The sequence below is a fragment of the Mauremys reevesii genome, linkage group 15, assembly GCF_016161935.1.
Source record: "Mauremys reevesii isolate NIE-2019 linkage group 15, ASM1616193v1, whole genome shotgun sequence".
Lineage (NCBI taxonomy): Eukaryota > Metazoa > Chordata > Testudines > Geoemydidae > Mauremys > Mauremys reevesii.
Window position 1 is genome coordinate 14006368 of NC_052637.1, and position 27707 is coordinate 14034074.

Below are 27707 nucleotides of genomic sequence, written 5' to 3' on the forward strand. Positions count from 1 at the left end.
TGACCTAGCGGCCTGGAGCTCAGGGCAGCTGAGGTGGGTGGGCTGGTGCTCAGACCAGCCAGCGGTACAGAACTCAAAGTGTCTGGTGGCCTTGGACTCAGGGCAGCTGGGGTGAGACAGCCGGTGCTCGGACCTATTTGGTCAGGATGCGGTGGGTGAGGGGGGGAGCTTGAGGCTCTGTTGGATGAAGGGAGGTAGAAGGGGTATAGTGGCGGGTCCTCAGGCAGAAAGAGGTGGGGCTGGGGGGCTAGCCTCCCCGAATGGGGGCTTCATGCGCCGCCCATGCTACCAAATAAGTAAATTAAGATTCACTTCATCTGAGAAGTGTAACTTTAAATTGGCACTCCCCAGATGTTTAAATGTTCAAGGTTTAGCGAGGCTGCTTTTTATTTTTTGTCCTAATATTCTAGAAATGTAACATGCTCTCAACTGCTGATCTGCGACCACAGTCAGAACTTCACTTTGCTGGAATATTTGTATATATTGTAATAGCTGATGTTTCTCCCCTTGCTTAGGCCCGACTTCCTCCTTCAACTACTTTCAGTTCTTCTACTACTTTTATTCCTAAGAAAAAAAGAGAGATTACATAGACTCATGACAACCAAATTAAAGACTCACGAGCCACCCTCATGTCTTTAGGCCTGCACACTCCCGTCACACAGCAGAGACACTTCAGACCACAACCTCCTCAGAGATTCCATCAGCAGAACCACCAAGAAAGTTCTCAGAGCAGGAACAGGAGTGGCAGGAGGAGACAACACCCGTCAGCTTTAGGGGAGAGGGGGAATGAGGGTCGGGCTTTGGTTGGGGTGGAGGGTGTGGGGGGGTCCCAGCCAGGGTTCTGGCCAACCCAAACTACTTTATGGCCCTAAACCAGCCTTTTGAAGGTGCAGTCAAGGATGGTGCACCAGATCAGAGACTAGATTTACCCCATCTTACCTTTTCCTCCCGACTGTCCCCTTTCTACTGTGCATGGTCCCGTATCACTTCAGACCGCTCGGTGCTCCGCACACTAGAGAGGGGATACTCCATCCAATTCTGTTCCCTCCTGCCCTTGCACCCTCCTTGCGGATCCCTCTTCAGCTATTCTTCTCACGAGAAGCTCCTTATGCAGGAGATGCAGTCACTCCTATCACTAGGGGCAGTGGAGGAGCTTCCTCAGGAACAGGGGGCGATGGCTTTTATTCACAGTATTTCCTAATACCAAAAGCCAAAGGCGGCCTCAGGCTTCCTTGGACCTGTGAGAACTCAACAAGTTCATGAAGAAACTCAGGTTCTGCATGGTATCCTTGGCCTCACTAGATCCAGCAGTCTGGTATGCCGCCCTTGACTTGAAGGATGCATTTTCATATTGCAATCACTCAGCCCCACAGGAAGTATCTCAGGTTTGTGGTCAACAGTACCAACTACCAATTTACTGTCCTTCATTCGGCCTGTCAGCAGCACCTCGAGTCTTCAACAAGTGAATGGCAGTCATCTCCGTGTTCTTGCGAAGGCACCAGATACAGGTATTTCCATATCTCAATGATTGGCTGATTAAAGGCCGCTCCAGGACCCAAGTGGAAGCTCAGGTTGGATTCATCAGAGACACCTTCAACAGCCTGGGTCTACTTCTAAATGAAGCAAAATCAACTCTGTCCCCCATCCAGAGGATAGAGTTCATAGGGGCAGTACTGGACTCGATTAAAGCCAGGGAATACCTGTCACAGGCATGGTTTCATGTCCTCAACGATATAATTCGAGGCCTCAGACAGTTCCCCACCACTACAGCAAGGAACTGCCTGAAACGTCTGAGACACATGGCTGCCTGTACCTGTGTGGTGCAGCATGCCAGAATCAGGCTTCGACCACTTCAGTCGTGTCTTGCATCAGTGTATTGCCCAGCCAGGGACAGCTTGGACATGTTCGTGATCCTTCCTCGGCCCATCCTCGACTCCCTCCTGTGGTGGATTGCTCAGGAGATGTGCTCAGAGGTTCCCTTTGCCGCCCCTGTCACTGGTGGCGGGTGTGCCAGACTTGGGCTGGGGAGCTCATCTGGGAGATGGCAGGACTCAAGGCCTCTGGTCTCAAGCAGATCTGGGTTTCTACATCAGTGTCAGAGAGATGAGAGCGGTGAGCCTAGCATGTCAGAGCTTCCGTCCTTACCTAACCGGACAGCGTATCAGTAATGATGGACAATACAACAGCAATGTTCTATATCAACAAATGGGGTGGTGCATGCTCCTCTCCCCTGTGCCAAGAAGCCCTCATGCTTTGGGACTTCTGTGTAGAACATTCAATACACCTGCAGGCGTCATACCTCTCCAGGGTACAGAACGAGCTGTTGGACCACCTCAGCAGATCATTTCACAGCCACGAATGGTCCCTTCATTCAGACATCGTGATTTCAATCTTCTAGGTGCGGGGGTTTCCCCAGATAGACCTTTTTGCCACACAACACAACAGGAAGTGCCAGCAGTTCTCCTCCTTCCAGAATCACAGCCCGGGCTCCAGTGCAGATCTGTTCCTCCTCCATTGTGTTACCAGATCTGCCTGTTACTTTGGGGTATGCTCATTTATTTGGTTTACTTTTTGGGGTGGGGGGGTCTGTAATTCTATCAGTGTGTCACTTGTGCTTGTGTCACTTATGTGTTCATACAGAGCTCTACTTCTCCCTGCTGCAAGTGCCCTCCCAGTGGAGCTACTGTGCAGGATTCCTCCAGCCCTGGATCTGGCTGAACACACACACACACACACACACACACACACAGAGCAAGTCCGAGCGAACTGGGTCAATCAACACTTTCAAGCTGACTCCTTATACGTCCCTGGACTCTCTGGGCTGGATGAAGCAGCACTTTCAAGCTGCCTCTCCCCCCCTTATGTGTCCCAGATTCTGCATGTCCCTATCCTCCCTCTCACATCATAATTGTACTGGCAGTAACCCACTTGATGAGCAAACCCCACAGTATTCTGGGTGCTGCAGGGATCTTTAGCTTAGGTAAAAGAAGTGTTGCTGTAGAGTAAATAGGGGAAGCTAAAAACTGCCGATACTTCTGCAATAACTTTGACAGCTTTTCCACTGAGATAACAGATACCCCCCGCTCCGCCCTGAGGCCCTGCCCTTGCTCTGCCTCTTCCCACTCTGCCCCCACTTCACTCCCTCCCCCAAGGTCCCCCTTCCCCATCCCCTCCCCTTTCCTCTCCCTACTGTCTCCTGCCCCAGCCCTTTCTTTTCCCCTTGCCCCAGCCCTATCCCCTTCCTACTTTTGAACAGCTGATCGGCAGCCAGACCTGGGGCCCGGTGAACAGCTGATCAGTGGCCAGCCCCGGGGCCCCACCTGAATCACTGTGGCTGATGGGTGCGGAGCACGCTCTATTTTTTTCCATGTGGGTGCTTGAGCTCTGGAGCACCCATAGAGTCAGCACCTGTGCATGATGCTGCTAACCCTTACTCTCATGGGTAATTAGGATTTACTTGTTGATGCAGGACAGAGGCAAGAGCCGTCACAGCTAGAAGCCAAAGCATGGCCCAGCCACAATCTGCTGCTGCTGCTGCTGAGCTTAAAAACAAGCCTGTTTGCTCCCCCTGGCCAATCAGGCAGCCTGTCCAGTGACCCTACTGCAACTCAGCAGAGCTCATTAATCTGCCTGGAGGCTGGACTGACGAGTCCTCAGGCTCAGCTGAAGTGCTCAAAACACAGTGGAGTTATTTGCAGTGTAGTTGTAGCTGTGTCGGTCCCTAGGATATTGCAGGGACAAGCTGGGTGAGGGAATAGCATTTACTGGACCAACTTCTCTTGGTGAAAGAGACAAGCTTTCAAACTCCATAGAGCTCGTTAGAGTCATGTCAGTGTAGAAGCACTGCGAGCACCATGAAAGCACATTCAGTCCCTATTAGAGATTCCCTACAGTTGTGCTGTGGGTCAGATTGACCAAGACATTTTGACAGCTTTGGACCACTTCATGGATGCAAAGCAGCTGTACATGCAGCATAATTAGTCCTCTATATCGGGATTCTGCTGCTAGGTGCTGAGCTCCTATTGATTTGAGTCCAATTTGAGATCAGTGACAGCTCCAGGAAACTATTAACACCTGGCAGTATCAGGCCTTTTTTACAATACAACAACCTGCATACCTTGCTCCGTGTTGCATAAAATAGGTCTTCAGCAGATTTTCCTTTTTTTGAGCCAACCATGGGGTAATTCAAGAGATCAGGACTTTGTTTGACATTTCCTGCTCTCTTGCGGACACCAGTAACCAAATATCAGGTGCTGTTACTCTGCGAGAACTTGTTTAGCAGAAGATTAAATTGTTCAATAAATATTTGGACAATTCTAGAGTGAGAGAACAGAGAGGGTAATTTTGTTTAAAAGGAAAAGTCTTATACACAAACCAGAACCAAACTGGAGATCCAGTTCAAACTGGTATTTTTTACTTTACAAATCTGGACCTTAATTTTGGCCTATCTAATGAACCTGAACCAGAATCGAGAGGGGGGGAAAAAAAGGTTACCGCCCTGACAAAAAGTGGATGGGCCAGGCCCGTTCACTGGGGTAGCGTCCACCCAATCTATGTCCTCAGTCACACTGCTGCAGCAGAGTGGAGTACGGGCACTCTTCCTTGAGGATGAAGAGGGAACCCCAATCCTGGGAGGCAATTGAGGTCCAGGAGTGGTGTAAGAATGAGTGGGTTTTGCTCCCAGTGGGGAGTGAGATGAATGGGAGAGGAATGGAGAGCAGTCATACTTGGGAACTGGAGCTGGATGGTAAACAAACCTTGGTACACCTCTGGACTAAGGACACAGGGCTAACACTTTTTCCATCTATAGGGGTTTTGTAGGGTGGGAACATCTATTCCACTTGCCTTGGGGAGCTAAGGCTAAGGTGAGAACACGGATCATGAGTAAGGCTGTGATTATGTCACAGAGGTCACAGAAAGTGACTTCCAGAGACCTCTGTGACATTTTCCACGTCACCTGGGGCCCCTTCTCCCTGGCAGGAAGGTTTAAGACTCCAGCTGCAGCCGGAGGTGGGGTGGCTTAAGAGTCAACACTTCCCATTAGGGTAGAGGTTTAAACGTTGGCCTCTTCAGTGTGAGACCAGGGATTGCTGAACCCTGCCTACCCACCCCTCAGCAGCAGCGCCCCAACCCTAGTGAGGCCAGAAGGGGACAACCAGCTGGGCCAGAAAAGAGAAGCTGCAGAAAGCTTGCACCAGGCCTCAGCTGCTGGAAGGTGGCTTTGGTCTCTTTTTTGCCCTCCCATTGTTTTCCTTAGTTCTTTAGGGACAGACACACGTCTCCCTGCACCATTGAGACTTCTACCTCCTGTTAGCCAGATGGGCCTTTCTGTCAGCCCCTTTTGGTCACACTCACGTGGCTGCTCATTCTGTAGGAGCCACACTGGAAGCAAAGGAGCAGCTAGAGCAACTCAGGTGGGATTTGAACCCACACAGGGTGACCAGATGTTAAGGGGAAATATCGGGACCGCCGCGGGGGGGCTTTTTTTTTTTTATACTCAGCCATCCGGGAGTTTGATGGCAATACAGCGGAGAGCCCTTCAGTCGTAGACAGTCTTCGGCGGTATTTCAGCGGTGAGTAATAAACCTTACCACCAAAGACAGAAGCACTCGCCGCTGAAATACCGCCGAAGACCACCCATGACTGAAGGACTCTGCACCGAATTGCCGCCGAAGACCAGGAAACAAAATATCGGGCAAATGGCATCCCGATTGTATTCTGGTTGGGACGCAGGACAAACTCCTTAAAATTGGGACAGTCCCAATTTTATCGGGACGTCTGGTCACCCTAAACCCACAACCTTCACATGACTGTCCCCACGCATGCAAAGCATAATTTCTTAGAAGTTCAACATGTGTTCCATTGCACCACAGAGCTATCAGTAGACCAGAAGAGTGCCTCTTCTCTTTCTACTTTGCAACACTGCAATTGCTGTGGTAAAAGCAGGCAACGCTCTGAGGAAAACACTGCATTGGCTGGAAATTAAACCCAGACAAACTGCTTAGAAAGTAGTTATGTTAACCACTACACCACCAATGCTGCTTTGCTGGGTGTCTTCATGACTCAAGAATGTGCACTACCTAGAAGCTGTTTTCAGCCTTCAGTCGTCTACACTGCTGTGTTTTCACTTTCCCCCAGAGGCTGGAGGCAAATCCCCCTGGAGGGTCTGGTGGCTGGCTCCAAGCATCCAGTGCAGGACGGCTGCCATCTCCTCCAGGGACAGTCTCGGGTGGGGACTTTGACTGGGACTTTGCACTGGCCAAATCCAAACACAGGTGTCTTCAGTTGAGCTCAGGGTGGACAGAAACCTTCTGTGGAGCAAAAGAGCTAAAGGTGGCTTCATCTTCACTCTGAATAGAGCGGGAGAAAATGGGGTCTGGGTGACAAGCAGCACAGCTCCCTGGCTGCCCATCTCCTGAAAATCAACCTTTGAGACAAGCATCTGCCTTTTTTCTCAACACCTGCACTCTAGGGGGAGGGGCTTCCCTGCTCCGACTGTGGGGAGGGTGATCGAGGTGGGAGGATCCAGGTGCCAGAGGTGTGCACGGCCACTCTGACAGGAGGAGGGGTCCAGCTGGCGGAGGACGTGGGCAGGGTGAGTCTGGAAGGAGGAGTGTCTGGCTGTGACATTCTGTACCTTGGGGGAGCATACTGTAACCCCCATATTTCTCATTTTCATATAATCATGATCTTACATATAAAGCATGCCTTGTAAGGTATCAGGGGAAAGGCTATGATCTGCTAAAAGTCATTTCTCTATCCATATATGTATATCAATAATGCCTATGAAGTTATGAGAACTGTGTTGTATGGTGGTCACTAAAACATGCTGTAAGTTGGGGAATCAGCCAGATATTAGCTACCCAGAGGCAACAGCAAGGAAAGTAACCAACCAAACAAGCCATCAACAGCCATTGTCCAGCAAGGGAGCTACAATTCAATGACTCACCTGCATGAGGCCACACCAGGGGAATTGATCAACCTTGCTTGGAGAGACTCAGCAATGCCCCCAGACATGACTGGACTTGTGCTCCCAAAGCACATGGACTGAGGGTATAAAACAGACAGAGTGGACACATACTGGGCCCTTCTCCTGCCCCCACCTTTGCTGAAAGCAACTGAAGCCTGGTCTACACTACGCGTTTAAACCGGTTTTAGGAGCCTAAAACCGATTTAACGCCACAACTGTCCACACTAAGAGGCCCTTTATATCGGTATAAAGGGCTCTTTAAACCGGTTTCTGTACTCCTCCCTAACGAGAGGAGTAGGGCTAATATCGGTATTAACATATCGGATTGGGGTTAGTGTAGCCGCAGATCGACGGTATTGGCCTCCGGGCGGTATCCCACAGTGCACCACTGACCGCTCTGGACAGCAATCTGAACTCGGATGCAGTGGCCAGGTAGACAGGAAAAGCCCCGCGAACTTTTGAATATTTCCTGTTTGCCCAGCGTGGAGCTCCGATCAGCACAGGTGATGATGCAGTTAAAAATCAAAATAAAGAAAGAGCTCCAGCATGGACGATGCGGACGTGATCGCTGTAAGGGCAGGCAAATCTGTTCTATCAGCGCTCCGTTACAGATGACGAAATTCAAAATCATTTTTTAAATATCTCCAGACAGATGCCATAGCAGGGACTCAGCGCACTGCTGCGTGGCAAGCGTAACGGAAAGCCAAAGAATCAAATGGACGCTCATGGACTGGAGGACTCAAGCTATCCCACAGTTCCTGCAGTCTCTGAAAAGCATTTGCATTCTTGGCTGAGCTCCAAATGCTTCTAGGGTCAAAAACAGTGTCCGCGGTGGGTCAGGGCATAGCTAGGCAATTTACGCAACCCCCCCCACCCCCAGAACTGAAAGGGAAAACAATCCTGTCTTGACTCTTTTACATGTCACCCTATCTTTACTGAATGCTGCAGATAGACGCGATGGTGCAGCACTCAACACCAACATCCTTGCTCCCCCCCCGCCATGGGTGGCTGATGGTGCTGTTGGTGCCATTAGGCATATCCCTAGATAACTCAGGAGGGTAGAAAAACACAGTGTTAATGAAGCTTTTCAGTACCAGGCCTGAATGGACCAAAGTTATTTTATGCTGGTCTAAGAGTCCCTTTATGTTAAACTCTAGTTGAATTCCTAAGTCAGCATTTAGAATGGAATGTGTAACTGCTCCTTATCAGTGGAACACGGACAGCAGAAGATAGTAAATAGGGGCCCTACTTGTGTTTAGTTTAGGAAAAGGGGAGACAAGGCAATAAATTCAGAAGTAAACCAAGGTAACAGCCTTGAAAAGTTACAAGATGAATTGTTTGCTGTCAAGAATGATTTAATCTGTTTGATGTAATTGTTAACTATACAAAGTGCCTATTATATGGGAGGACTAGAAGGAGAAGGGGGTGAGTGGGCAATGGGGGTAATGAGAATGCCTTGTTGAAATCATGTATAAGAAGGACACACAGCTTGTATCTGTGTGTGCAGGATTTGAGGTTGTAAATACCTCCTGGCACCTTACTTGAGCTCAAATAAACGTTTTCTGCATTCTCCACCCTGGTGTGATAATTAGTGCGACGCACACCGGGCTTCGAACCACTGTTTGCTGCCTCAGGCCTTTTGGGCCGGCAACAGTCTTGGCGTCCTGGGTGGGCTCGAGGCAAAATTATGCCTTGCCCGGACTCCTCCAATGGCCGGTGGACGACAGTCACAGCCGATGCCCAGCGCGCACCGGTGCTTTTACCGGGGCCTCGGCAGGCAGACCGACCTTGGAAGGCACAACGGTGCAACGCACTCAGATAGTGGAGAAGCAGCTGCGGGCGACGGTGAGGAACCGGTCCTGTGGAAAAGGTAGGAACAGTTCAGTGCTGTTAACCTTTTGTTTGCCTGTTAAGACCTGGGGACGCCCAGTGTCTTCCCATAGGTATGGGGCAGGGATAGAGTACAGGCAGGGCACGGTGTATGCCCCCAGAATGCATTCTAGCAAATTGGAAAGTGTTTGGTTTGGATCCAATGATTAAGGGTAAACTAAAAAGGTTCTGTACAGTAGACTGGCCTCAATATCAACTAGAGAGCCAGGAAAGGTGGCCACCAGAAGGATCACTTAATTACAACATGATCCTTCAATTACTTTTGTTTTGTTAGCGAATGGGTAGCTTTTGAAACTGTTTGTATAGAGAGCTCTTGTAAAAATCCCCCATCATATGCCCCAGAGCTGCATTGGGAGGAGGATTGTCCGTGGGAATAATGGTCTTGGTGTGTGTGTGTGTGTATACCTGTGTGAGTGTCTGTTACTGGAAGACGCCCAGATTAACCTGTGAAGCAAATGCTAATGATCAGGACTAGTCTAACGCAAGCCCAGTAATTAGTGGATCTTTAGGAGATCCGACCCACGGTGGGCTGACTCAGCCTGGCATCGTCCGCGAGGAAGCTGCCTGGGTCTAGGAATGTGTGAACCCATCTTCCCTCCCCACCCTGTAGGAGAGATTCTTAGTTTATGAGGCTAGCGCGGACAGGGCCCCCCTCTTTGTGTGTGTAAGTGGAAAATGGGGGAAGGGACAGTCTAAACATTCTACCTCACCCCCTAAGGGTACCCCAGCATAGTACATGTACGTACATTATGGTCCTGAAACCTGCAGGTATTTAGAGAATTGGAATCTTTACACGCGTGAAAATCCATCTAAACAATGTCCATTAGAAGGTATCTTCAATCTAGATAAGATCATATATCTCAGAGGAGCTTTTAATTACCAAAGGAAAAGCCTCTGACACGGTGTGAGCAATTCGTCTAGGAATGGGTTAATTTGAAACTCTGCTAAGCCCAGAGATAAGGAGAGCTGCTCTGTGTATTAGGTCAGACTATGTTAAGTACAAAGAAAAAACTGCTTTTATCCCCAGCTGGCTGTGGGAAAATATAGACAGAGGTAAATTAAAGGTAATATAAGTTACAGAACTGAGATTGCATTTGCAAAGCTTAACTGTTCAGTGAGATTTAACAGTCTTTGCAATCCCAGAGTTGGTATGGCTTGGTGACCTGAATCTCTGAAAGAGACACTGCAGGAGATTCCAGGGTGTAAAAGAACAGCTCTCCCAAGAGTGGAAGCATGTTGGAAATATTGGATAAGCTGTATACAGAATAATCTCCCGTCCACCTATTCCCCTTCTCTGAATGTTATATACAGACGTGGTCAGTCTGGATATGTGTGAGTATTAAAGTGGCTTAAGGCTTGGGGAAGCTTTGAGGTTTGGTTATATGGTGTGTTTTGTCCTCCCCCAACGTCCTGCAATAGATAAATTGGTAACAGATTTGTCACAGTTTGGTGAGTAATTGAGAATGGGGGAGCCCTATAGAATTTACACCATTTATCTGTTTTACCTTTGTTATGTTGAGTTTCTTTTGTTTGGTACTATTGGTGTTATATGTTGAGGATTGCATGATTAAAGATGAGCCTACTCTCAGCTGCAGTAAGTCTGAGAACTGGAAAGGGTTCTACCCCAGTTGCAGCAGGACTGGGCAATAGAGTAGTTGGAGAAAAGAACAAATATGTACTTGATAACTAGAATTGAGCAATTAAGAGCATAGATCATGACCCAGACAGCAACTCAAACCTGCGCTCAGGGCAAGTTGCAGGCTTTGAGACAGGATTTCCAGTTAGAAAAGGAAGCCCTGGCTAAGCAAGTACCAGTCCTTCAGGGACTTGCCAAAATTTAACTATTTGTGCTCAGCATACACCGTAATAGCAGTGTGTTTGCTATAAAGGGAAATTAAATGATTAAACACCAGTGGGTCATGTGTTTTGCCCAGGTGGCAAGCCTCATAAGGGAGGACTCGGGTAGTCTTTTATGGAAAAGGACCAGAAGGGTGGGGGCTAATTGAGAAACCAACCCCCCCCCTTAGTTAAAACTGGCAGTGGAGCAAATTGGTGTCTAGGGAAAGAACGGTTCAGCTAGAAAAGAAGGATCGGGCCCAGGCAGGCAAGCAACAGACGGAGAGATTGGAAAACGGGTTGGAAACTTTTGAGGGTCTAGTAGAAGAAAGGAGTACATAGGTATAAACATGGGGATTTCAAATACCCAGGAGGATACTTGTAATAGTGATTTAAGTTGAGAAAAGTGGTTGTTGGAGAAAACAAGTGAGTGATTTAAGGCAGTGTGAAAAGTTAACTCCATAGTTGCTGGAGGAACAGCAGTTGAACTTTGTAAAAATGCTAAAGAGAAAAATTCTTGGTGTCTTTGAAATGTTTGTAAATAAATTCAGGCAAAGAAATTATTAGATTGCAATCATTTGGTTATGACCCATTTAGTTGAATTATCTAAAAAATGTATATAGTGCTATGTAATTGAAATCTTATTAGGTTCTAAAGGCACTATAAGTGGTGATGTTTTCTTTCAGTGTTTAAAAGCAGGAATTAAAAGTAAAGAGCAAGTCAGGAAGCATCTGTATTGATGCAAGTTATCTAACTGATAAAGTAGAAGTCACTGAGACCTAAGCTGCCTATGAAATATATATATGAAAATATGGGGTAATTCCCCTGTTTTGCCTGAAATCAACTAAGGTACTTGTATATTTTCAGTGATGATTGATTGCCCAGAAAGGGTAGACTTCTGTTTTGTCTTTCAGATAATCAGAGAAAACTGATGCTAGCTGAACAGCATTCAACATACCATGCCTTTGATGGCACAGTAAAAATTATGTTTTGTGTTTTATGTTCTGTCTTGTGGCCAAAATTATTTTGTTTATGGGATAGTCTGGATTGGAATACAGATACTTGTTTTGTTCAACTTGGAATACAAAGTGCTTGGATAAATTGGGAAAAATGTGATATACTAAAGTCTAATACATCTCCTTAAGTAAGAGAAAGAGAAACTTTATTGGCCAAATCTTTTAATTGAAAATTGTTAGTAAAACTTGCATACTAATAGTTTTTGGAAGCAAGGATATGGAAAGTTAACCCACTCCCCATATTGTATTTGGATCCTTCTGGCTATCTCAGATTTCTAGCCAGAGGGCTGGGGATGGTGGGAAACTATTGGACTAGAGGCTCTATGAAATAAACTCGTTAAAGTGGGTGTGCTTGTCCTAACTTGTTGTCCCAAAGCTCTGGAAAAAGTTATTTTAGTAAAAGGATAGATGTGACAAACTTTAAATAATAAGGCTAATGTACTGTATAAAGGCAATGTATATGTGTTCATTGTTAGAAAAAGATGTATAAGTGAAGGCTAAGTTTCCTTTGTAGGTTAAAAGAAGCCAGACAGGACAAAGGAAGAAGAACGAGTTAACTGAGGAAAAATAGCTAACATGCTGAGTTTAAAGATAGGGCATTAGCCCCATTTCAGGACACTGCTCTCAGCTAAGACTTAGCTAACAACCAAGACAAGGGGGGGGCTTAATTAAATGTGCCCACACAGCTGTAGAGTCTGCAAATCGTTGACAGGCACTCATGAAATGTGTTAGGTTTCTTTTTTTCACAGGTAAAGACAAACTACATAAAGACCCTAGGAGGCCTGCCACTTCTTGGAACCAGGAAACTGGATTGATGTAAAGCTCCACCAGCGAAAGACTGCTTTGGCTCTATGCTGGAAAGACCCTTATTAAGTCCTGGTGACCACCAACAGCGTTGTGCAGTGTCAGAATCCAGGATTTCCTGACCAAAAAGGACATTAAGGACTGACCCTGGTGTAGAAACCAAGAATTATACACTGGCAGGAAGAAATCTGTGGGACCCCTGTTTGAGACTGTGGTATTGATTAGATTTTGGGGTTTATTCTACAGGCTGCACCCTGTGTTTTGGATAAATCCTCCAGCATGTATTGCTCACAAGGGGCTGCCATTAGATTAGTACAACAGAGAGCCTAGATTGTTTCCTCTGCAAGAAGAGGGAATTGACCAGATCTCTGTGGACTCAGGCCAATAATATAGCAACCATTTGAAATATTCTTAAAAGCTGGGAACATGATAAGAAATTGGGCCACCTAGAAAAAGGCCACTAGCCTTATTTTTAAAGCTCAGCTATCCCGAATACAAGCTGGAGTTGGTGGGTTACATGTCATTTCCACCCTTAGTTCTATGACCCAGAAGTTGCTGACAGAGATGGTATTGAGAATCACTGAGACTGGGAAGGTATTGCAGTGGGATCTGGTATATTTAGATGGATCTTGAGCACCAGACTTGGCCCACTGCCCTTACAGACTATCAGGAACCATCTGATCTGTGGTCAGGGGGATGACATACTTGGACACTTTCTGGATGGAAGTATGGACATTCACAATGCTCCTTCCAGGCATGTGGACCGGTTAGGGTGGGTGTGGGCTTCCACATACCGAATCCTACCGGGTCCATAGGGAGGATGAATGTGGAACTGAATACCCCAGCTCCCTAGAGTTTAATTGTTGTTTTTGTCTTCAAAGTATGAGAAAACTCAGCCAAATGTTTGTTGAGTATTCTCAAAGGGGGGGATTGTTGGTGCCATTAGGCATATCCCTAGATAACTCAGGAGGGTAGAAAAACACAGTGTTAATGAAGCTTTTCTGTACCAGGCCTGAATGGACCAAAGTTATTTTATGCTGGTCTAAGAGTCCCTTTATGTTAAACTCTAGTTGAATTCCTAAGTCAGCATTTAGAATGGAATGTGTAACTGCTCCTTATCAGTGGAACACGGACAGCAGAAGATAGTAAATAGGGGCCCTACTTGTGTTTAGTTTAGGAAAAGGGGAGACAAGGTAATAAATTCAGAAGTAAACCAAGGTAACAGCCTTGAAAAGTTACAAGATGAATTGTTTGCTGTCAAGAATGATTTAATCTGTTTGATGTAATTGTTAACTATACAAAGTGCCTATTATATGGGAGGGGACTAGAAGGGAGAAGGGGGGTGAGTGGGCAATGGGGGGTAATGAGAATGCCTTGTTGAAATCATGTATAAGAAGAGACACACAGCTTGTATCTGTGTGTGCAGGATTTGAGGTTGTAAATACCTCCCTGGCACCTTACTTGAGCTCAAATAAACTTTTTCTGCATTCTCCACCCTGGTGTGATAATTAGTGCGATGCACACCGGGCAACGAACCACTGTTTGCTGCCTCAGGCCTTTTTTGGGCCGGCAACAGTGCAATATGACTGATACCGATCGTCATCATCAGCCTATTGGCACATGGGGCAGTGCAAAAGGACTGGTAACCATGCGTACTAGCATCGGTCAGGTCGATCAAGGGCGCCTGGCCCTAATTTTTCCTGGTAGATGGTACAATATGGCTGATAACCATCATCATCATAGCAACAGGGGGCTGAGCATCATCAGCCCCCACCCTTCATGTGTAAAGAAAAGATTCAATTGCCCCTGGACTAGCAGCAGGATGCTGGGCTCCTCTCCTCCAAACTCCTTAATGTCCTATGTGGACTATCATAGCAACTGGAGGCTGCCCTCCACTCGTTTCTCACTAACAAGTATTCCTGCATTCTTTATTACTTCATCACACAAGTGGGGGGACAATGCTATGGTAGCCCAGGAAATCTGGGGAAGAATGGAATGAACAGGTGGGGTTGTTGCAGGAGCACCCCCTGTGAATAGCATACAGCTCATAATCTATGCAGGATCTGACACAGAGCAGCTGTGCTCTCTGGTTCTCTGATACAGTGGTTCTCTAGTACACTTGCCCATATTCTAGGCAGGACTGATTCTATTTTTAGATACCAAAAAGGAGGGATTGACTCAGGGAGTCATTCCCAATTTTGGCTAAGAGCAGCCAGGGGCACTTATGACAGCAGCAAATGGAACAGTGAAAAAGGACTGGTAGCCATGCCCATCTTATTACCAATTTATGGTATGGTAGATGGTACAATATGGCTGATAACCATCTCTGCTATCATGCAAAAGCAAAAACATGAAGCTGTGTAGCACTGCTGAATCGCCTCTGTGAGCGGCATCTAGTACACATACGGTGACAGTCACAAAAGGCGAAACAGGCTCCATGATTGCATGCTATGGCATCTTCCAGGGCAATCCAGGGAAAAAAAGGCATGAAATGCTTGTCTGCCGTTGCTTTCCCAGCGGAAGGAGTGACTGACGACATTTACCCAGAACCACCCGCGACAATGATTTTTGCCGCATCAGGCACTGGGATCTCAACCCGGAAATTCAAAGGGGGGGGGGAGGCTGCGGGAACTATGGGATAGCTACGGAATAGCTACCCACAGTGCAATGCTCCAGAAATCGACGATAGCCTCGGACCGTGGACGCACACCACCTATTTAATGGGTTTAGTGTGGCCGCGCACACTCGATTTTATACAATCTGTTTTGTTAAACCAGTTTATGTAAATTCGGAATAATCCCATAGTGTAGACGTACCCTAAGACACTGAGAAGAAGACAAGACACCAGCACAGGAGATTGGCCCAGGTTTAAGGAACAAACCTGTATATTAAGGACTGCAATATCCAGTGGGGTGAGAAAAACTGCTTAATCTAGTTGCTGCCCAGTCTAATAGGGTTGAGAGTTTAGACTGCGTGCTTATATTTTATTTTATTTTGGTAACTAACTCTGACTTTTTGCCTATCACTTATAATAATTTAAAATCTATCTTTGTAGTTAATAAATTTGTTTGTTTATTCTACCTGAAGCAGTGTGTTTGGTTTCAAGTGTGTCAGAGATTCCCCTTGAGATAACAAGCCTGGAACATATCAATTTCTTTGTTAAATCGACGAACTCATATAAGCTTGCAGCATCCAGCGGGCATAACTGAGCACTGCAAGACAGAGGTTCCTAGGGTTGTGTCTTGTACCAGAGATATTGGCTAGTGTTATTCGGTTGCACAATCCAAGGAGCAGCTTACATGCCAGAGGCTGTGCATGAACAGCCCTGGAGTGGGGCGTCTCACAGCAGAGCAGGGTAAGGCTGGCTCCCAGAGTCAAGGATTGGAGTGACCTAGCAGATCACTGGTCCAGATAACACCAGAGGGGAACATCACACTGGCCACCTCCTCTCTTCCCCTTGTGATGAGCCAGTGGCTGAACTGGTCTGGGGCCAAGAATGAGCTGCTGGGCCAGGGACTAAGGGGCAGGACCGCCAGCTCAGACCTTTGGATGCAAAAGGTTGACCTGCTGGCCTCAATTTTTCCGACTCAGGTTTCCTCCTGAAATGGAGCCCAGCGGGGCCCATGGTCCCCTACAGGAGGCTTAAACAACAGTCTCTTCAGTGTGAGGCCAGGGATTGCTGGACCCTGTCTGCCCACCGCTCAGTGGCAGCGCCTCAACCCCTTTAAGGACAGAAGAGGGAACCCAGATGGGTCGGAAAGAAGCAGCTGCAGAAGGCTTGTGGCAGGCCTCAGGCACTAGAAGGGGGATTTGGTTTATTTTCCTACTCTCCATTTTTTCCTTAATACTCTAAGGGGGAAGCCCACCTCCCACGATGCAGGTAGAGGCTTCTACCTCCTGGTAGCCAGGCATGCCTTTCTGCCTTTGTCTTGGCCCCCTGGGGGCACTCAAGTGGCTGCCTATTCTGTAAAAGGTGCAATGGCAGCCAGAGTGACTGTTGGGATTTGAATCATTGTCTTAACCCATGCAAATCACTGTTTCTCAGAAGTACAACACACTATCCATTGCACAGCAAGCAGGGCCGGCTCCAGACCCCAGCGCGCCAAGCGCGTGCTTGGGGCGGTGTCCCAGCGGGAGGGCGGCAGGCGACTCCGGTGGACCTCCTGCAGGCATGCCTGCGGAGGGGCCGCTGGTCCCGCGGCTCCGGTGGAGCATCCACAGGCGTGCCTGCGGGAGGTCCACTGGAGCCACGGTGCCAGCGGACCCTCCACAGGCACGTCTGCGGGAGGTCTACCGCAGCCGCGGGACTGGTGACCGCTAGAGCGCCCCCCGCGGCGTGCCGCCCTGCTTGGGGAGGCGGAAATCCTAGAGCCGCCCCTGACAGCAAGTGACCTCCTTTCCTCTCTCTACTTTGCAACACTGCAATTGCTGAGGTAAAGGAAGAGGAGGAGCTCAGGAAAACCCTGCCCTGGTTGTGACTTGAACCCAGATGAATTGTTTCCTGAAAGCCCTCAGGGCCCATGAAGATGCGTTACTTAGAACCTCTCTTCAGCCAGAGTGTAGCCAAAATGGCTCTGGAGGGTTTTGAGTCATTAGCACTGCTGGTTTTTTCACTTCCCCTCTCAGGCCAGGGGCAAGCCCTCAGGGGCTCTGGTGACTGGTTCCAAGCAATCGACGCAGGCCAGCTGCCGCCCGCTCAGAGGACAGCACTACTGGGGCGCTACACTGGACAAATCCTAGCCCAGGTGTCCAAAGGCCAGTTCAGGGTGTACAGAAACATTCCACAGAGCAGAAGAGCTTAAGCTGGCTTCATCTTCTTCACTCTCAATAGAGATGGGGCCTTGGTGCCAATCAGAGAAGCTCCCTGGCTGCCATCTCCTGAAAATCAGCCTTTGAGACAAGCCTGGGCCTTTCCCCCCAAGACCTGTGCTCTAGAGGCCCCTCCAGCAGATTGGGAAAGGGCCCTGCAGTGCCTGGCACAGGTGGTTTCCCTACTCGGGAGGTGGGGAAGGTGATCCTGGCGCGAGGGTCCAGATACCAGGAGCAGGCATGGCTACTCTGGCAGGAGGAGGTGGGCAGGGTGAGCCTGGTGGGAGGAGTGTCTGGCCACCCCCTCTCTTCCCCTCTCTGGGGTCCTGGGATGAGCCGGTGACCCAACAGGCCTGAGGCCCAGGGCTACACGCCTGCCACCCACTGCAGCTGACTCCCCCACTCATGGGAGCACTGGCCTAAGCTGCTGGGCTGGGGACTATGGGGCAGGGCCTCCAGCTCAGCCCATTGTGCTCAAGAGGTTGCCCTGCTGGCCGCAGTTCTTTCCAGCCAAGGTTTCCTCCTCAAATGGAGCCCAGCAGTGCCCGTTTTCCCCAGCAGGAGAAGCCACACAAGAAGGCTGAAGATTCCAGCTGCAGCAGGAGGTGGGGAGGTTTAAGAGTCAACACCTCAAGTTAGGGGAGAGGCTTAAATGTCGGCCTCTTGAGTGTGAGGCCAGGGATTGCTGGACTCCATCTGCCCACCGCTCAGGGGCAGCGCCCCAACCCCTCTAAGGACAGAAGGGGGCATCCGGATGGGCCGGAAAGAAGCAGCTGCAGAAGGCTTGTGGCAGGCCTCAGCCACTGGAAGACGACTTTGCTTTCTTTTTCTCATCCCCTTTTTTGCCTTTATACTCTGGGGGTGAAAGCACACTTCCTCTGTGATGTACCCAATTCAGAATCCAGACCGATGAGTAGCTGTGTTATCCCTGCCATCTACGCTGCGGTGACCTTTACACGGCTTTGTTGCTGTCACCTCCAGTCTGGACTGCTCATGGACAGTCTCCAGGATGCAAGTCACTCCCAGCTATGTCTGTGTGCCTGCTGCAACCACCCAGCCACATCTTGGCTCTTACCAGCCTTGGTTATATTGGAAGAAGTTGATGCCAATGCACCCCCAGTCCTAGATTTCCTCCAAAAAATCTATGTCCTGTACTGCACTGCCCTCTCCTGGGCAATACAAGCTCATATGAAATCCATTATTTTATGAAGAGAAATGATATTTACACATCTTGTTATCCCCAGTGGAGTTTACTGGACACTTTCATTTAGGCACACTGGATTACAGAAAACAAGTTTATTAAGCACAAAGAGCTAGATGCTAAGCGAATACAAGTAAGGAGACATAAAAAGTCAGAAATGGTTACCAGAAAAATAAAGATAAAATGCCACTAGTGCCTAACTTAACAAACTACATTAAATTCAAAGCAAAGGTTTTCTCACCACAAGCTCTGAGCAGTCCTTAGATTTGGACCTCTGCTCCTCTTTAATGGTTGCTTCCTTTCTTCCTTCTGGTGTAGTGAATCAATGGACAGAGAGAGGAAGAAGTGGGGGTACCTTAGGGTGTTTGTCCCCCTTTTCATAGTGTCAGTTCCCGCCTTGGAAAACATTTCTAGATGAGATTCAGGAGACAGCATCTATAAGAAAGGGTGTTCCCTGCCACTTTCCTCACCTGTTTGAGGTTTCTTTGTCTACCCTTCCTGCTTACTTCTGTTTACTGTTTCAATACAAATTAAGCAGGGCACAGATTCCAGAGCTGTTTGCCATGCTCAGCTTGGAACATGTGTTAATAACAACATACAATGGAATCTTAGAACTTCAAATACAGTATTGTCACACACATTTTAGCAGGACAATAATGAGCAGCAAATTATGAATTTTCAAACAATACCTTACAAGACATACTTTGTACAAAGATTATAGCAATCATGTGTAAGGTGTGGACACGGGGCGCACTCTGTCGCTTACCCCAATTCTGCAGTTCTGACCCTTCAAGGAAAAATCCTATGCAAACCAGGGAAGGTTTTGGTTTGTTTTTTTGACAATTGTAATGTCATGTCCCAAAGAAAACGTATTGTACCTGTGACTAACAATTTTTTTCTCAGAATTCTGATAACAATGGCCATACTAGGTCAGATCAAATGTCCATCTAGCTCAGTATCCTGTCTTCTGACAGTGGCCAGTGCCAGGTGCTTCAAAGGGAATGAACAGCACAGGCAATCATCAAGTGATCCATCCCCTGCCACCCATTCCTAGATTCTGGCAAACAGAGGCAAGGGACAATTGCCTGAATTATTGTTAGGCTAATTACTTTAATATATCGTATTTTCAGGATTGTTATTTTGCAGCATAAAAGAATATAACAGTGAGTTCTCTCCAAAACATCAACCCCTACATGGAAAGAAAGAAGCAATGAGAAGTGAGCGAGAGAGAAATTGTTCCCTTATCTGTGTTTTCCCATTTTTTAATTCAATGTAACTAAATCTCCCTTCATGAAAAAAAGCTCAAACAGGGAAGAAAAATGTGTCAGAAGTGGGATTTGAACCCACGCCTCTATACAGAGACCAGAACACCCAGTTGAGGGGAAGACAGAGCCTTGAGTCTGGCGCCTTAGACCACTCGGCCATCCTGACACTGATTTTGAAAAACTTCAAATAAATATATCCTCATGTCTCTGACGATGCCTGTTTCTAGTTTACTTTGTTTCTGCAGTTCGTTTCTTCTTTCTGTTGTTCACACACCCCTAAAGCCTGCCCTGCAAAACACCCAGAGCGCGACTGAGCCAGCCGCTCCCGCTGTGTTAGTGAGAGAAAGGGGAGTGGGTTAGACTCACTCCGGTCTGGGGTTCAGCGTCTCTGCATCCATGTTTGGGGTTTAAGCTAAAAATCAGGCAGAGGTGAGCGCACCGCTTGGAAAACGAAGCAGCCGGTTACTGATCAATGCTCTAGCGAGCCTGGAAAACACCAAAGCCAAAGAGCCACTTCCCCTTTAGCAGCCACGAGCCCCAGCTCCATGTGGTATTTAACCGCAGCCAGCGGGACGCCGGGCTGAAAGCTGCTGCAAAGCAGAGCGCGCTGGGAACAATTCTTCTATCTGCAGCAGGCTCGGGGCTTGCCTACGCTTGGATGTGTTTTCACAGCACAGTTAGAACTTGACTGTTATCCCTAATTTGACTCCTGTCCATACGTCAAAATCTGTAGCTCAAATTAAGTGGTGCTTTAAGTCTGAACCCATTGGGAGGGTGGGTTGAAGCTAGTAATGCACTGTGGGGGAATGTAACAGCTAATCCAATCCCACTGCTAAAGCCATATCCCCTTTTCAGCTTGGAAAAGAGATGACTACGGGGGGATATGATTGAGGTCTATAAAATCATGACTGGTGTGGAGAAAGTAAATAAGGAAGTGTTATTTACTCCTTCGCATAATACAAGAACTAGGGGTGACCAAATGAAATTAACAGGCAGCAGGTTTAAAACAAACAAAATGAAGTATTTCTTCACACAACCCCTGTGGAACTCATTGCCAGAGGATGTTGTGAAGGCCAAGACCATTGCAGGGTTCAAAAATGAACTAGATAACTTCCTGGAGGATAGGTCCATCACTGGCTATTAGCCAGGATGGGCAGGGATGGTGTCCCTAGCTTCTGTTTGCCAGAAGCTGGGAGTGAGTGGCAGGGGATGGATCATTTGATGACTGCCTGTTCTGTTCGTTCCCTCTGGGGCATCCGGCATTGACCACTGGTCTGACCCAGTGTGGCCGTTCTTATGTTCCTCCCACTCCCCCTTTCTCATCACCTCTGCATTACTGCTCACTATCACAGCTCAGAGCAACTGCCCCTGTATTCCCATTCCATTGACCCTCCAGGGCGCTCACTCTGGGCTCCTGGCTCCTCAGCCCTCACCTCTCTTAAGCAGAGACTCACAGCCAGGGGCGGCTCTACCTTTTTGGCCGCCCCAAGCAGTCATGCGCGGGAGGCGCCCCGGAGCCGCGGACCTCCCGTGGGCATGACTGCGGAGGGTCCGCTGGTCACGCGGCTCGGCTGGACCTCCCGCAGCTGAGGACGGTTCGCAGGTCCGGCGGCTCCGCTTGAGCTGCCGCAGGCGTGCCTGCGGGAGGTCTAGCCGAGCCGCGGGACCAGCGAACCGTCCGCAGTCATGCCTGCGGCAGGTCCGGTCCTCCCGGGGCTCCGGTGGACCTCCCGCAGGCATGACTGCGGCAGGTCCGCCGGCCCAATCTGCCGCCCCCCCGGGAAAGGGCCGCCCCACGCGCGTGCTTGCCGCGCTGGGGTCTGGAGCCGGCCTTGCTCACAGCTCTCTCCTCTCTGACCAGGGGGTTTCCCAGGCTGCACAGTGATAATCCCAGCAAATCGGCCTGCCTGCACAGGCCAGTCTCTGCACTTTGTTTTCCCTCCAAAGGCTGTAATTACCCACACCTACAAGTTGCTGCACAGCCCTTCCTAGGCCAGCGCATTTAGTCTTGTGGTGGAAGCGTTGCAAAGAAACCACATTAAAAACAATTCAAGAACCTTCCTGGATTGCAATAATTTACCGGAGATCACCCCCCAACTCCAGCAAAGCCTCTGGTCGGAGTCAGGCCTCCAGCCTCCACAAAGGGGATTTTTTGTGATTACAAGTTGATTAACAGCCTTAGCTCAGAGCGAGCACACTCATTAATAGGTTAGTCTTTCCTTTTACAGCTTGGGGCTCGGCCTCATGTCAGCAAAGGCCCAGTCCCCGGGACACAGCTGCAAAAGGCTGGGTTTTCACATTACCGGAGGTGGGGAATTGGCATTCCCCTCCCTCCATAGGTGCTGACTCTGTGGGTGCTCATGGTGAGTGTTCAGCACCCACTGGCAGCCCCCAACATCAGCTCCCCCTGCCCGCCCAATGCCTCCCACCCACCAGCAAGCCCTGCAGATTCGTGCCTCCATCTCCCTCCCTGTGCCTACTGCCTGCCGTAATCAGCTGTTTTACAGTATGCAGGAGGCTGGGCAGAGGAGCGAGGTGGCATCCTCAGGGGAGGAAAGAGGCAGGGTGGGGATGGAGCAGGGGAGGGAAGAGATGGGGCAGGGCTGAGGCCTTGGGTGGAGTGGGGGCAGGACCTGGGGCACAGCTGGGGGTCGAGCACCCTCCAGCACTTTGGAAAGTCGGCGCCTGTGCCTCCCGCTACAGATTCCCCTGGTAAACCTCTTGATACTATCCCCGGAGTCCATCCTTATCTGGCACATTATTTGATCCAGTCCTTTGAAATCCACAACGCTTCCCAGGGCTCACCGCACATCTCCTCCGTGGAGAGGTTACAAACCATCCCAGCCTGCAGTTTTGCATTTAATACAATGGACTCCAGCGAGACTTACACTTAATTCAGTAAGGCCTCCCAAGGCCATGGCAGGAAATTGCCATAGCTGTCAAACACCCCCTCCTCTCCCCTGCTCTGTCCCCCTCACCCTCTTTACCTTCCCTTTAGCTGATCCCCTCCTAACTAAACCCATCCAAAAAAAGGTGCAACTCCCATCACATTGCTACAGTCACGTTGTTCACTCTGCGGGTGTGTTCTACCCTGTCCCCCACCCTGTGTCTATCTCAGTGGTTCTCAACCAGGGCTATGGGTACCCCTGGGGTACTCAGAGGTCTTCTGGGGTACATCAACTCAGCTAGTACATCAACTTGCCTAGTTTTACACCAGGCTACATAAAAAGCACTAGCAAACTCAGTGCAAACTAAAATTTCATACTGACAATGACTTCTTTATACTGCTCTATATGCTATACACTGACATGTAAGTACAATATTTATATTCCAATTGATGTATTTTATAATTAGATGGTAAATATGAGAAAGGAAGCAATTTTTCAGTAATAGCAGCTGTGATATTTTTGTATTTTCATTTCTGATTTTGTAAGCAAGTTGTTTTTAAGTGAGGTGAAACTTAGACTCATAGAATATTAGGGTTGGAAGGGACCTCAGGAGGTCATCTAGTCCAACCCCCTGCTCAAAGCAGGACCAATCCCCAGACAGATTTTTTGCCCCAGTTCCCCAAATGGCCCCTCGAGGATTGAATTCACAACCCTTGGTTTAGCAGGCCAATGCTCAAACCACTGAGCTATCCTTCCCCCCATAAAATGTGTGAGAAGTGGGATTTGAACCCACACCTCTATACAGCAACCAGAACACCCAGGTGAGGGGAAGATAGAGCCTTGAGTCTGGTGCCTGAGACCACTCAGCCCTCCTGACAGGGGTGCAAGACAAATCAGCCTCCTGAAAGGCATAGGCGCTGACTCCATGGGCACTCTGGGGCTGGAGCACCATGGGGAAAAATTGGTGGATGATCTGCACCCACCCGCAGCTCCCTGCCCCCCCACCCAGCTCACCTCCACCTCCTCCCCTGAGCGCGCTGCCACGTCCTGCTTTTCCCCCCTCCCTCCCAGCACTTGCACCGTGAAACAGCTGTTTCATGCAGCAAGCCTGGGGAGGAGGGGGAACGCGGCACACTTCAGGGAGGAGACAGGGCCAGGGAGGGGATTTGGGGAGGGGTCCAATAGGGGCAGGGAGGGACGGAGTTAGGGGGGAGACTTTGGGGTAGGGGTGGAGTCGGGGCGAGGGTGCAAGCACCAACCAGCACAGAAAAAAGTTGGCGCCTGTGCTGAAAGGGGTACAGTAGTCTGGAAAGGATGTGAGCCACTCGTCTATCTGGTCATTTACATTGTAATTTCTTTGGGGCAGGGACTGTTGACTACTTTGAGTTTGTACCAGCACCTACCACAAGGGGGCCACATTCTTGGTGGCTCCCTATGCACGACTGTAATAAACATGATTAATAATAATAATTTGAGTCAAATGGGTGCAATAGGAGTAGAGACACTATTTAATCTCCAGTGTCCACAGTATTCTTATTTTATTTATTTGTACTGTGGTAGTCCCTACAGGCTATCTATGTATAGTTAGTTAGTTAGTTAGTTAGTTAGTTAGTACATAACGTGCCAATAGATGGTGCTCAAGAATTATAGTTGGACCTGGTAGAGGTAAATATAGATAATGTTACTAGACACGTCCCATCATAAGACCCTGTTTTCAGTTGCTTAAAACTTTCACAAACTTTTTGTGTTTGGGCTGATAGTCTCCAGGCAAGTGCCTGCCTTAGGATGTCTTTTTTTGGCAAGTTTCAGCAAAAATAGGTAAGCCGTTGTGAGAGCAAGATTAGGGGACAATATGTGGATTTGCATAGGCTAAAAAAAATTGGCACAGGCATTTGGTTGAAAAGCTCTAGGGTTTTGGAGCAGGGACCTGAAATGGACAGGCAGTGTGGCCCCATCAGGGATGTTTCTTTTCCTGTCCAGGTGGAACCCTCCTACACACACACACACACACACACACAAATGGCTACGTTTTAAGCCTTCAACACATTGCCATTTGACATGCTCAGTAGAGATTTGAGAAGAGTTTGGCAGCTACTATCTGCTACGGTTCCACTTGCTCTGAGCATTCTCCAGCCTGGAGCTGCAGGGGCTGAGCAGGACTTTCCCTGCACTTTGTTCCTCTGGCCTGCTGATCCTGTGCTCTCAACCCTCCCCGGGTACCAAAGCAGCATTGAGAAACAAGCCATTGACTAGAATGCTGAGGGGGCCAGAGCTTGACCTGAACAGGTGATGTGGGAGTGCAGGGTGACAAGGAGCTGGTGGGGGGAAGCTTGGACAGGAGAGCTGACAAGAGCTGTGGGGCAGACTGAGACAGGGAGATATATGTGGGGAGGACACTGGTATTGACTGGGCAAGGAGATTTGGACTAGGTGCCAATGGGGAAACATGGGGATGAGGAAACACCCCTACTCATCCCACCACGAGCCAATCAGCAGGAGGGACGTTACCATCCCTTACATTTCCCTGAGAGGGAACAACCCATGGTTGCCCATTATGATGCACATGGGTCTGTACCAACATCATCCCATTGTGACTAGCCTGGGGCATTGTTCCAGCCAGCCAATCACGGGGCTTAGAGACAGCCCCTCATTTGAATGCCTGCCACTATATATGAGTACAGCAGGGGGAAGGCCAGAGGCATTTGCAGGCAAAAGGGTTGGGCTGAACTGAGTGAAAGCAGAGCAAAGCAATGGCTGCTTCCCAGAGAGGGAGGAAGAAGGCCCAGACTCAGAGGAGACAAAAGCACTATGGGAGGAAGTCCCAGGCCAAGCAGAGGAAGTCCCGGGACAAGAGAAGGAGGCAAGCCAGGCGGAAGCCAGCGGGGAAGCGTGGGAAGAGCCCCCAGGGGAAGAAGCCCTCTCCCGCCCCCTACGACGCCAAGATGCTGAGGCAGCTGCAACGGGACAACAAGCTCCTGTCACCCAAGGCCAAAGGGCTGATGTTCTCCTTTGTGAACGACATCTACAAAAAGGTGTCCAGCGAGGCTGAACGCCTGAGGAAGCAGAGCCGCCGCCCCACGATTGGCCCTTCGCAGATGCAAGCCGCCCTGCAGCAGGTGATGCCAAGGAAACGGGTCAGGCGCTCGGCCACCCCAGTCTCAAAGAGGTCTCACTAAAGCAACATCCCTCCCCTTCTCCCTGGGGTGCATCCTGGCTGGGACCAGAGAAAGAACAAGAGGGGAGAAGGGAGAGTAGCAAACGCCAGCCTGAGACACCTCAGCACCCTCCTGATTAAAGAACTGATGTTGCTTTAGACATGCCAAAAAAAAATAAACCCAACCTGCATTCTGCCAGAGGGACCAACCTCTCCCCCAGCAATTCTTCACGAGAGACTATGAGAGACTGAATCAGTGAGAGACTTTCCATGCCCGAGCCTGATAGACCATTCCACACTGCAGCCTGCTTCAGTGAGACCATCACTAGTGGGAAGAAGAGATCATCATCTCTGGACTAAGCCAGTGAGAAAGAATTTGCATCCTAGTTAAAAAGAGACCAGCCTGCTGGCTGTGGACTTAATGAACCAGACACTTTCTGTCACTGCAAATGAGAAACTACTGTATAGAGAAAGAACCGGCATTAATTGAACTGAAAGGACTGGGTGCTTTCCCAAGGGAAAAGAAATAGTCATCTTGGCATTATATTAAAACAGGATTTTAGCAGCATTTCTGGTGTTATGTTTTCTTTAGTGTAGGGGGCAATGATGGGGTGGATTGTGCTTCACAATTTAATATAAAATTAGTTGTAGTACAGTGCAGTGGGTGTGAATCTTTCCACACTACTGTACCCCTTTCAGGAGGCTGGTTTGTCTTGCATACCCCCAAATGTCACTTCACTTAAAAACTACTTGCATACAAAATCAGACATAAAAATACAAAAGTGTCACAGCCACACTATGACTGAAAAATTGCTGACTTTCTTATTTTTACCACAGAATTATAAATCAACTGGAATATAAATATTGTACTTACATTTCAGTGTCTATAGAGAAGTATAAACAAGTCATTGTCGGTATGATATTTTAGTTTGTCCTGACTTCACTAGTGCTTTTTATGTTGCCTGTTGCAAAAGTAGGCAAATATCTAGATGAGTTGATGTGCCCCACTGGAAGACCTCTGCGTACCCCAGAGAGGGGTACGTGTATCCCTGATTGAGAACCATTGGTATATTGCCGAGAAGTTCTAATCATGGATCAGGATCCCATTATATGTAAACACAGAACAAAAAGACAAGCTCCGCCCCCAAAAGCTTTTGACTAGAAGTTTTGGATTTTGCTTTATTGAAGAAAGGGGGATGTTTCATTCTTCCTTCTCACAGATTAAAAGTGAATGTCCCTGTCTCAAATGTTAAAACACTTTAGACCACAGCCACCAACTTTCTTCTTTCTGGGTGGATGCTCCACCCCTACTCCACCCTAAGGCCCTGCCCCCATTCTGCCTTTTTGCCCAAGGCCCCACTCTCGCCCCGCCTTTTTCCATCCCGTCATACCACCTCCCCCTAGGCCCTGTCCGTGACATGCCTCTTCCCACCCCCACTCCACCTCCTTCCCCCAGAACCTTCCACCCGCTGCCCAACAGCTGATCAGCAGGGTCCACCAAGGAGCTGATCAAAGGGTGGCTGGTGGGTGCTGAGCACCAACTTTTTTTTTTGTGGATGCGCCAGCCCTGGAGCACCCATGGTGTCAGCACCTATGCTTTAGACCACCTGAGAATTGAGAAGTAGTTCAGGGACCATTAAGAGAACCAGATTTTAAATCAATCTGCCAAAAGATGGGCAAAGCCACTACATAAGCAGACCAGTCACCACACTCTCTAGTTAGACCCATTCCTTCCAGTATTACTCCAGTCTTACCTATACTGATCTGAAGTCATGTGGCTTTCACCTAGAATCCAGTCTTTGTTAAATCAGAAGGGACCTGATCTCCCCCATAGCAGTTTTAGTATAAAGAGGGCTTTGCTGCTGTGCTGATAAC

The 27707-nt window shown here is 48.7% G+C and overlaps 1 long non-coding RNA gene and 1 other non-coding gene across 2 annotated transcripts; both read right to left on the reverse strand.

Moving 5' to 3' along the window:
• Positions 1-441: 441 nt before the first annotated feature.
• LOC120383684 lies at positions 442-27707 on the reverse strand. The gene is made up of 3 exons (XR_005588499.1): positions 27587-27707; positions 18768-18936; positions 442-564 (listed from the first exon to the last, which is right to left on the reverse strand). It is a non-coding gene; the product is annotated as an uncharacterized LOC120383684 (long non-coding RNA).
• On the reverse strand, positions 19849-19957 carry TRNAL-CAA. Its single transcript has 2 exons — positions 19920-19957; positions 19849-19894 (listed from the first exon to the last, which is right to left on the reverse strand). It is a non-coding gene; the product is annotated as a tRNA-Leu (tRNA).